Consider the following 9,184-nt stretch of genomic DNA (forward strand, 5'->3'; position numbering starts at 1 on the left):
GAGACCTAGGAGACATGATAACAAATGCAGTCCTCAATCTTAAAGAGATGTGATAGCATTCTTAATCTTCAGAATTGTATACTAAAGCATTTATGTTATGAGATCTGTAATTTATTTTCAAGTGACTCAGAATATCTCTACATAAATGTCTATCTATATAGATAGATTTACATAATAAATCCATATACATAAAATCATATACATATATATGTATTAGAGAGGGTGGAATAATAGAATAAAAGCAAGTTTGAATATGATTAATTAAGAAAAAAGGCAAAAATCCCATAGAAAAACAGAAAAGTATGTGAATAGACAATAAACAAAACAAAAAAAGTATTAGTCAGTGACTATGTGACAATGTTTAAACCACAGAGTAATCAAAAATTAAAACAATGAGATTTTATTAAAATACCATTTTACCTAACCCATTGGCAAAAACTAATAATGTCAGGTATTGGCAAGGATATGGGAAAAAATAATTTTAATGTACTAATCATATATGTGAAGTTGATACAACCACTTTGGAGAATATTTTGGCAATATCTAGAAATACTGAAAACATGAATACCTTATGATAGAGCATTTTCACTTTTAGAAACTTATTTGAGAGAAAGATGTTCATTGAAGCATTGTTTAAAATATATCCTATCTAATAAAGAAGGAATATGCAAATTGACCATCACACCATCACAAAGATGGCTGCACCCACAGCAGAAGCTAAGTTCCCTTACCGAGCCTTAAGGAGCAGCCAGCAGGGACCTGAGGCTGTGTAGCACTGGATCAGGGCAGGAGACCTGAGCCTGGGCCCCAGCCTGGTGAGGCTTGATAGGGGACCTCAAGATGTGTCCTGCACCCTGGTACTGCACCCTCCACCCCAGCACTGGAAGACCTGAGACTGTGTCCCCCACCCAGTGCTGGACCGGGAAACTTGAGGCTGCGCCCCCTGCTTGATGGAACTCGGGGGATCTCAAGGTGAACCCTCTGCCCCTGTGCTGGGTTGGGGGACCTCAGGCTGCTCCCCCAACCCTGGACCAGGGGACCTAAGGCCGCAGCCCCCAACCTGGATCTGGGGAACCTGAGGTTGTGCTCCCCCCCCCCCCCAATCAGGGTTTGATGAGGGACCTGAGGCTGTGCCCCTGCCCGGTGGGGCTTGATGGGGGATCTCAGGCCGCAACCACCACCCGGTGGGGCTTGACAGAAGACCTTAAGGCATACCCCCCACCCCAGCCCAGTCTGGGTGACCTCAGGCTCGGTGGGGCTTGACAGGGGACCTCAGACCCTATCCCCGCCCGGCAGGCTTGACAGAAGACCTCAGGCCATGTCCTCTACCCAGCAGGGCTTGACCGGGGACCTCAGACCATGTCCCCAACACCAGTGCTGGGCCAGGGGACCTCAGGCTGTGCCCCCCCACCCGGCAGGGCTTGGTGGGGGACCTGAGGCTGCAGTCCCTGCCTAGTGGGGCTTGATAAGGGTGGGGCCAGCTGGGTCTGGATCTTACCTAATGGGGTTGGGGCCGGCTGGGTCTGGGTCTCACGCAATTTTGAGGCACCGTGGGTGTGTGGCGATTTGACTCTGGGTCCTGCAGCATGCCCCAGATTCTGGCAGGAGGAAGATTTTCATATACATTTTACTAATTTTCTTTCATCTCTGACATGTCTATGGAAAGGGCAAATAGCAACATTAAAATATTTCCTCTAATTGATCTCCTTTTAATGTGCACACATTTTGTGCACCGGGCCACTATTATACTAATAAAAGGGTAATATTGCTAATTAGACCGGGAGACCTTCCAGACGTCCTTCACAGAGGCAATCAGGGGCAATCAGGCCATCAGGGGAGGGCAGTTGGGGGCAATCAGGCTGGCAGAGGAGGTCCATTGGAAGTGAGCAGACTGGCAGGAGGGGCAGTTGGGGGCAAGTAGGCCAACGAGGAGGGGATGGAGGGGCATTTGGGGGTGAGCAGGCCAGCAAGCAGAGTGATTAGGGGTGATCAGGCAGGCAGGCAGGTGAGCAGTTAGGAGCCAGCGGTCCCAGATTGCTAGAGGGATGTCCAACTGCTGGTGTGGGATTGGGCCTAAATGGGCATCAGACATCCCCCAAGGGGTCCCAAATTGAAGAAGGTGCAGGCCAGCCTGAGGAATAACCCCCCCCATGCACAAATTTTGTGCACTGGGCAACTAGTAGAAAAATAAAAACTCCAATATACAATTGGGGAGAAATTGGTTTTAAAAAATAATAATGATGTGGTATATTCATAAAATATTCTATGTCCAGTTTAAAGGAATACACCAGACTTCTCTATATATCAGTTAGGTACATGTCAACAATATAATACCAAATTTAAAAAACAACATTAAAATAATTGAAACACCCAACAGAGCTCTGCAATGATGGCTACTGAGTACTTGGAATATGGCTAGGGCAATGGAGGAACTGATTTTTAAAATTTTATTAATTTAAATTTAAATAACCACATTGCTATTAGCTACATACTGGACAGCACAGGTATATTTATGCCTGGATGTATCGAGCATACGTTTGCATGTAGAAGTACGAAAATAAAGTTGAGGGATGCACAACAAACCCAGAATCCCGGTTGGAGTGGTAAAGAAAGGTAAGGGATCTGAGGGTCATTGCCAAATGGGATTATTTGCTTTATTAGTAAAGTTTGCTTCTTTAAAAGGAACAGAATGCATTATGACAATATATTAGTTATTTTTTATTGAGTGAAGTTGACTCAACCACTTTGGATCAACAAGTAAGAATGTAGACTTTTTAATATTATATTTTATAATATTACATTTTAAATACCTAAGAAAAGCAAGTTGTGTCACTATTGTATTACATGATACTTCATAATAATTTACTTTCTACAGTATATTGTTCTATTGTTAATATAATCAAAATACAATCAATTTGGGGGGGGGGCTGGAAGAAGAAATAAAGGGAAGGAGGGGAAAAAATAAGACTATTATAGTGACCTATAGAAATTGAAAGACTCATGTAGAAGGAAATTTAGACCTTTTCTTGTCAGTCCCAGCTGGTAGTCCTAGGGTCTAAGGAGAAGATTTTTAGCTCAACATAATAAAAATTTTAATCTGGGGGCAGTCCAAAGTAATAGCCCCCTTAGGAAGAGTGAGTTCCCCGACAGTGGAGAATTATCTAAGCCTCTGTTAGATAATCAATTGGTATGACAGTTAGACCAAGCAGTGATTTTCAAAGGATTTCCTAAGGAGTCTAGTGGCTCCACTTTGTGCCTCAAAAACCATAGCAGTGGACAAAGAGAAGGATTGGCCATCAGGAGCCTAGGCCCCCAAGCCTACTCAAAGCAAATCAGCACTCCTTTTATCTGCTTTATTCATTGAATTTTGATGAAAGATTTAATTTGAATAATGGACTCAACAAATAAAAATAAGTTTTAAAAATTATGAGGCTAGCCCTGACCAGTGTGGCTCAGTTGGTTAAACATCATCCCTTGCACTGAGAGGTAGCCAGTCTGATTCCCAGTCAGGACACATTCCTGGCTTGATCCCCATAGGATGCATGCAGGAGGCAGCATATTGATGTTTTTTTCTCTCCCTCTCCCTTCTTCTCTCTCTCAAATCAATAAAAATATTTTTTTTAAATTATGAGACTAGATGAATAAACCAGTCAATTGTTCAACAGGGGTTTATTGGTGCACACTGTGATCCAATCATTATGACCAGCACTGTAGATGAGATAAGTAGTCATGAGCCCTGCCTGTGAAGTTTATAGTCTGTCTGAGGATAAAAACATTAAATTACTTTATAGATAGTTAATTAGTTGTAATTATAAGTGCTATCCAACCAAACACCTGAGTTCTTATGAATGATACTATGAAACTGTATTTTCATTATTAAGACAGTTAATTTTTTTTAACCCAGTGGTGTGATAGACCCAGATCCTACTCATGAAAGCCAAACAGGCACATCTCAAAATTGCAGCATTCATATCATGTTGTTAGCTTGAAATTATCCATGGTGTATTTATACCACAGCGAGTGATAATAGGTTTGTTTATTTTGTTGTTATTGCTTTTCTAGAGTGCCGGTTATTAAACACTTAAAACACCACTAGGTGCACCTCCAAGAATGAGAGGACTTCAGGATGAGAAGACAGGTTTTAGAAAACATGTACAGATACACAAATTATCTGAGTTCTGAATTCTTTTTTTTATTTTTTATTTTTTATTTTATTGATTTTGTACAGAGAGGAAGAGAGAGAGATAGAGAGTTAGAAACATCGATGAGAGTCATCGATCAGCTGCCTCTTGCACGCCCCCTACTGGGGATATGCCCGCAACCAAGGTACATGCCCTTGACTGGAATCAAACCCAGGACCCTTCAGTCCCCAAGCTGACGCTCTATCCATTGAGCCAAACCGGTTTCGGCTGAATTCTGAATTCTATAGAGATAAGTTGCTTTTAAAGTGAAAAGGATCATCGTGACCAGTGTAGCTTAGTTGATTGGATGTCATCCCATGCACCAAAAGGTTGCTGATTCAATTCCCATGCGTAGTTTGTACATGTAAGAAAATGATACTACTCCTTTACCCAGAAAAGGCAAGGCCAAAATCACTTAAACCTGAGTTAACACTCCAGAAAATATGGAAATTTCCCTCCCAACTCTAACACAATTGTTTACTTCTGTAAAATTACTAATTTTTAACTAACTTGAGTTTGTGCTATAAATTTTGTATGCTCTTGAATGGTAGTATTGTCTATGCTATTTATTTATTTATTTATTTATTTATTTATTTATTTATTGTTAATACTCACCTGAGAATGTTAGCAACCAAAGAAGTTGAGCTGGACTTTGCGTTTGCTCTCACAGCCCAGATCTCTTCACTGGCTTCCCAGGGCTACTAGTAAAAATAGTGAGAACACTAAATTACTAGCCAGAAGTTACCTCTGAAAGTTGCTGCTATAAAATACTTAGAAGTGTAATTTTCTAAACCCAGAGGAGATAAAACTGGTTTGCATTCACTTTTATGCCTAACTGTCTCAAAAATAAATAAAAGGTTGGTTGTTGCTTTTCAAAGCTTTGGATTTTTTTACCCTTCTGCTTATTCAAAACTATTAGATTAAGATCTGTGCTGTACTTCTGGAGAAAGATCTTCAGACATAGGCCAGCTCAAGCAGAAGAGGATCCTATGAGCAGGGACCAAGGGAGGTAATGGGTGGATGGGCTCTATCTAGTTTGTGCTCTTTTTTTTGAAAATCTTGGCTCATAACTCTCCTGCAACCTAGGTTTGGGAGTTCTTAGATGTACCTTGTATCTTTCTATGTATTAACTCATTTAATCTTTTTTAAAAAATCTTTATTGTTGTAAGTATTACATATGGCCCTCTTTCCCACCCCCATTAACCTCCTCTAGCCCACCCCCTCTCCAGGCCATCACCACTCTATGGTCTGTGTCCATGGGTTATGCATATATGTATGCAAGTTCTTTGATCTCTTCCCACCCACCTTCCCTCTAAAGTTCTACAGTCTGTTCCATGCTTCTATGTCTCTAGCCCTATTTTGTTCATTACCGTACTTTATTTTGTTCACTAGATTCCACATATGAGTGAGATCATGTGATACTTACCTTTCTCTGACTGGCTTATTAGTATTTTTGCTTAGCCTAATACTCTTCAGGTCCATTCATGCTGCTGCAAATGGTAAGAGTTCTTTCTTTTTTACAGCTGCATAGAATTCCATTGTGTAAATGTACCACAGTTGTTGTTTTTTTAAATCCACTTGGGCTATTTCCAAATCTTAGCAATTGTAAATTGTGCTGCTATGAACATAGGGATAAATATATACTTTCTGATTTCTTAGGGTATATTCTTAGAAGTGGGATCACTGGGTCAAATGGGAGTTCCATTTTTAATTTGTTTAGGAAACTCCATACTGTTTTCCACAGTGGCTGCACCTAATCTTACAACAACCTATTAGTGTGTGTGTAATCCTTATTTTGCAAAAACTCAGACCCAAATTTGCATAGTTGGTCTATGCCAGAGCCAGGGTTTGAGCCTACATTTCTGATAAGAAGTTTCCATCCTCCACTACCTACTCAACCCCACTCCACCTGCATACACCATTGCAGCTGTATGTCTGTGATTTTTGTAAACTAAAGCTGCCAGCCCTGGCCTGTTTAGCTCAGTGGTTAGAGCACTGGCCTGCGGACTGAAGGGTCCCAGGTTCGATTTTGGTCAAGGGCACATGCTCAGGTTGCGGGCTCGATCCCCAATAGAGGGCATGCAGGAGGCAGCTGATCAATGATTCTCTCTCATCATTGATGTTTCTATCTCTCCCTCTCCTATTCTGAAATCATAAATAAATCAATAAGTAAGTAAATAAACAAACAAACTAAAGCTGCCATTTGGGATGGAATAAGAAATCTTGGAAATGAGAAAAGAGAGTTTAGGATTCTGGAAAGAGCAACAAATAAATATAAACAGAACAGCAGATAAAGAGGCTATGGATCTCTAGATTTCAACAACAAAAACCCTATAATTTTTAAGTAGTTAGATCCTTCAGTAATGTTTTAAGGTGGTTATGAATAGAGTAATTTTACAATGCTTCTGCATGACTCAGAATGAAGGGAAGAAAAGATAGGAGTTCAATTTTAGACATAAGATATCCAAATCATTCCTCCAAATACCCTTCAAAATTTTAAGAAGTCAAGTAAAATCATTGTTCATTAAATGTTAATTATACATAATTCATGTGATCCAATTTTTCAGAGCTTATCTGCCTGTGGGTTCAAATGAGGCTACTTTAGTATTTATGTGCCAATTTTACTGTCACTTCACAACGTAACTATTGGACATAAACATTATTTGAGTGCCCCTCCTGCCCCATCCCACAATAATTAATCCTAGTTTTGCAAGGATTTCTCAGGAGCTGTGTGACACAGCAGCAATAGCCCTCCACTGTCTTCTGTCTGGCCTCTTATTTCTGTCCACTGACTCACAACCCACTAGGAAAGTACTTGGATATTATAATTGCCCCATCACCTCTCTTAAGATGCTGTTTCTATGTCTAGGAGATTGTTTATTACTGCCTCCCAACCTGCAGTACCTCAGTATGTCAAGCAGCAGTTGTGTCCTGTGCATAAAATGGGCATTGCCCCTCTCCAAATCCTGGATGCACTGGGTCTCTGGGACCCAAAGCATCTCTGCTTACTCTGTGGGTCACACAGATACTTTCTTTCTAAAAACAAATATGTTTTTATTGATTTTTGAGAGAGAGAGGAAGGGAGAGAGAGCAACATCCATGAGAGAGAAACATCTTTCAGTTGCCTCCGGCATGCCCCCTACTGGTCATGTGTCTGACTGGAATAGAACTGTGGTTCCAAGGTTAATGCTCAACCACTGAGCCACACCAATTGGACTCACTGGTTCCTTTTGAAACAGCTTTTGCATCAGCTCTCAGATTTCCTAAAGCTCAAAAAAGAAACAGGGTAGGGGAACAGACATGGCACTGTCCTCTCCATTCTTTCATCTTGCTGAAAACTGCCCCATACATCTAGCTCATGCAAGTCAATTTCAGGGAGGTCATGAGCCAGCCTGCTTATCAGTCATGCTCACACATCTTTAACCACAGCTGGGAAGCATCCTCTCCCACTATTAGTTTCAGTAATTTAAATTTTTCATATATAATTTTTAACAAGGAGAGTTTTAAATACTTTTAGCCCTTTTCCTATTTTTTTTTCTGTTAATAGTCACCTGAGAATATTTTTCCATTGATTTTTAAAATATATATTTTTATTGCTTTCAGAGAGGGAGAGGGAGATGGAAACATCAATGATGAGAGAGAATCATTGTTTGGCTTCGTCCTGCAAACCCCCCCCCCCCCGGGGGGGTGGGAAATGAGCCCACATCCTAGGCATGTGCCCTGACTGGGACTCAAATTCAGGACCTTTCAGTCGGCAGTCCCAACAGTCTAGCCACTGAGCCAAGCCAGCTAGGGCTCCACTGATTTTTGAGAGAATGGAAGGGAGGGGGAGAGACAGAGAGGGAAACATCAATGTGAGAGGGACACATCGATTGGTTGCCTCGCTCATCCACCCCAACCAGGGCCGGGAATCGAGCATGCAACGGAGGTATGTGTCCTTGACCAGAATCAAACCTGGGATCCTTCAGTCTGTAGGCTGACGCTCTATTCACTGAGCCAAACTGGCTAGGCTAAGCCCTTTTCCTAACCAGTGGACAAATTCAGACACATTTTATGGAATATTTATATGGAAAATTACTATAGAAGTAAGATTCAGCAAACATGAGTTCAACTCCTGACACTAGAATAACTAATTGAATGCTTATTTACTTTTCTGGAACTCTAGTTTGTTTGTTTTTTTCTTCAGAGGATTGGATTTCCAAAGAATTGCATTATAAAGTCACCTGGACCCTCCTAATTTCTATAATTTCAGTTGTAATTTTATTATTTTAAATTGTTGGTAGGTTGGAAAGTCATATTTTCTTTTCTTCTTTTTAAAAAAAATATATTTTATTGATTTTTTTACAGAGAGGAAGGGAGAGGGATAGAGAGCTAGAAACATCCATGAGAGAGAAACATCGACCAGCTGCCTCCTGCACACACCCCCACCGGGGATGTTGCCCACAACCAATGAACATGCCCTTGACCAGAATCAAACCCGGGACCCTTCGGTCCACAGACTGACACTATCCACTGAGCCAAACCTGTCTTGGCAGAAAGTCAGTTTGCACCAATATGTGCCACATCCCACATGCTCTTCTTTCAGTGGACACACTTGTACTGACAGGTGAGGCTGCTCTTTCCTCCCTTTGGATTTCTGTAACTATTGTATCTGTCCATTTAAATGTGGCAGAAGTAAGACTGCTTGATATTTGAGGCTGGGCATCATAACAGGCAGCTTCAGTGCGGTGTGTGGCAGCTCTAGTGCGCTCGCACTGTATCTATCTTATGTTGCCCTTAGACCTCAACCACCATATCGTGAGGGACCTCAGGCCACACAGAGAGGACATATGTTCCAGCTTACAAGCCTTAGTTAGGTACCCAAACGGTAATGACCAGCAGGCATGTGAGTGAATGAGCCTTCAGATGATTCAGCCTTCAGTCTTTGTCTCTTCTTCAGACACCTGGAACAGAAAACAGTTGAGCCTGCAGTGCCCTGTCTGATTTCCGGTTTCTGACCCACA

This window comes from Pipistrellus hanaki (assembly GCF_964339955.1).
Source record: "Pipistrellus hanaki genome assembly, chromosome: 3".
In the NCBI taxonomy this organism is placed as follows: Eukaryota; Metazoa; Chordata; class Mammalia; order Chiroptera; family Vespertilionidae; genus Pipistrellus; species Pipistrellus hanaki.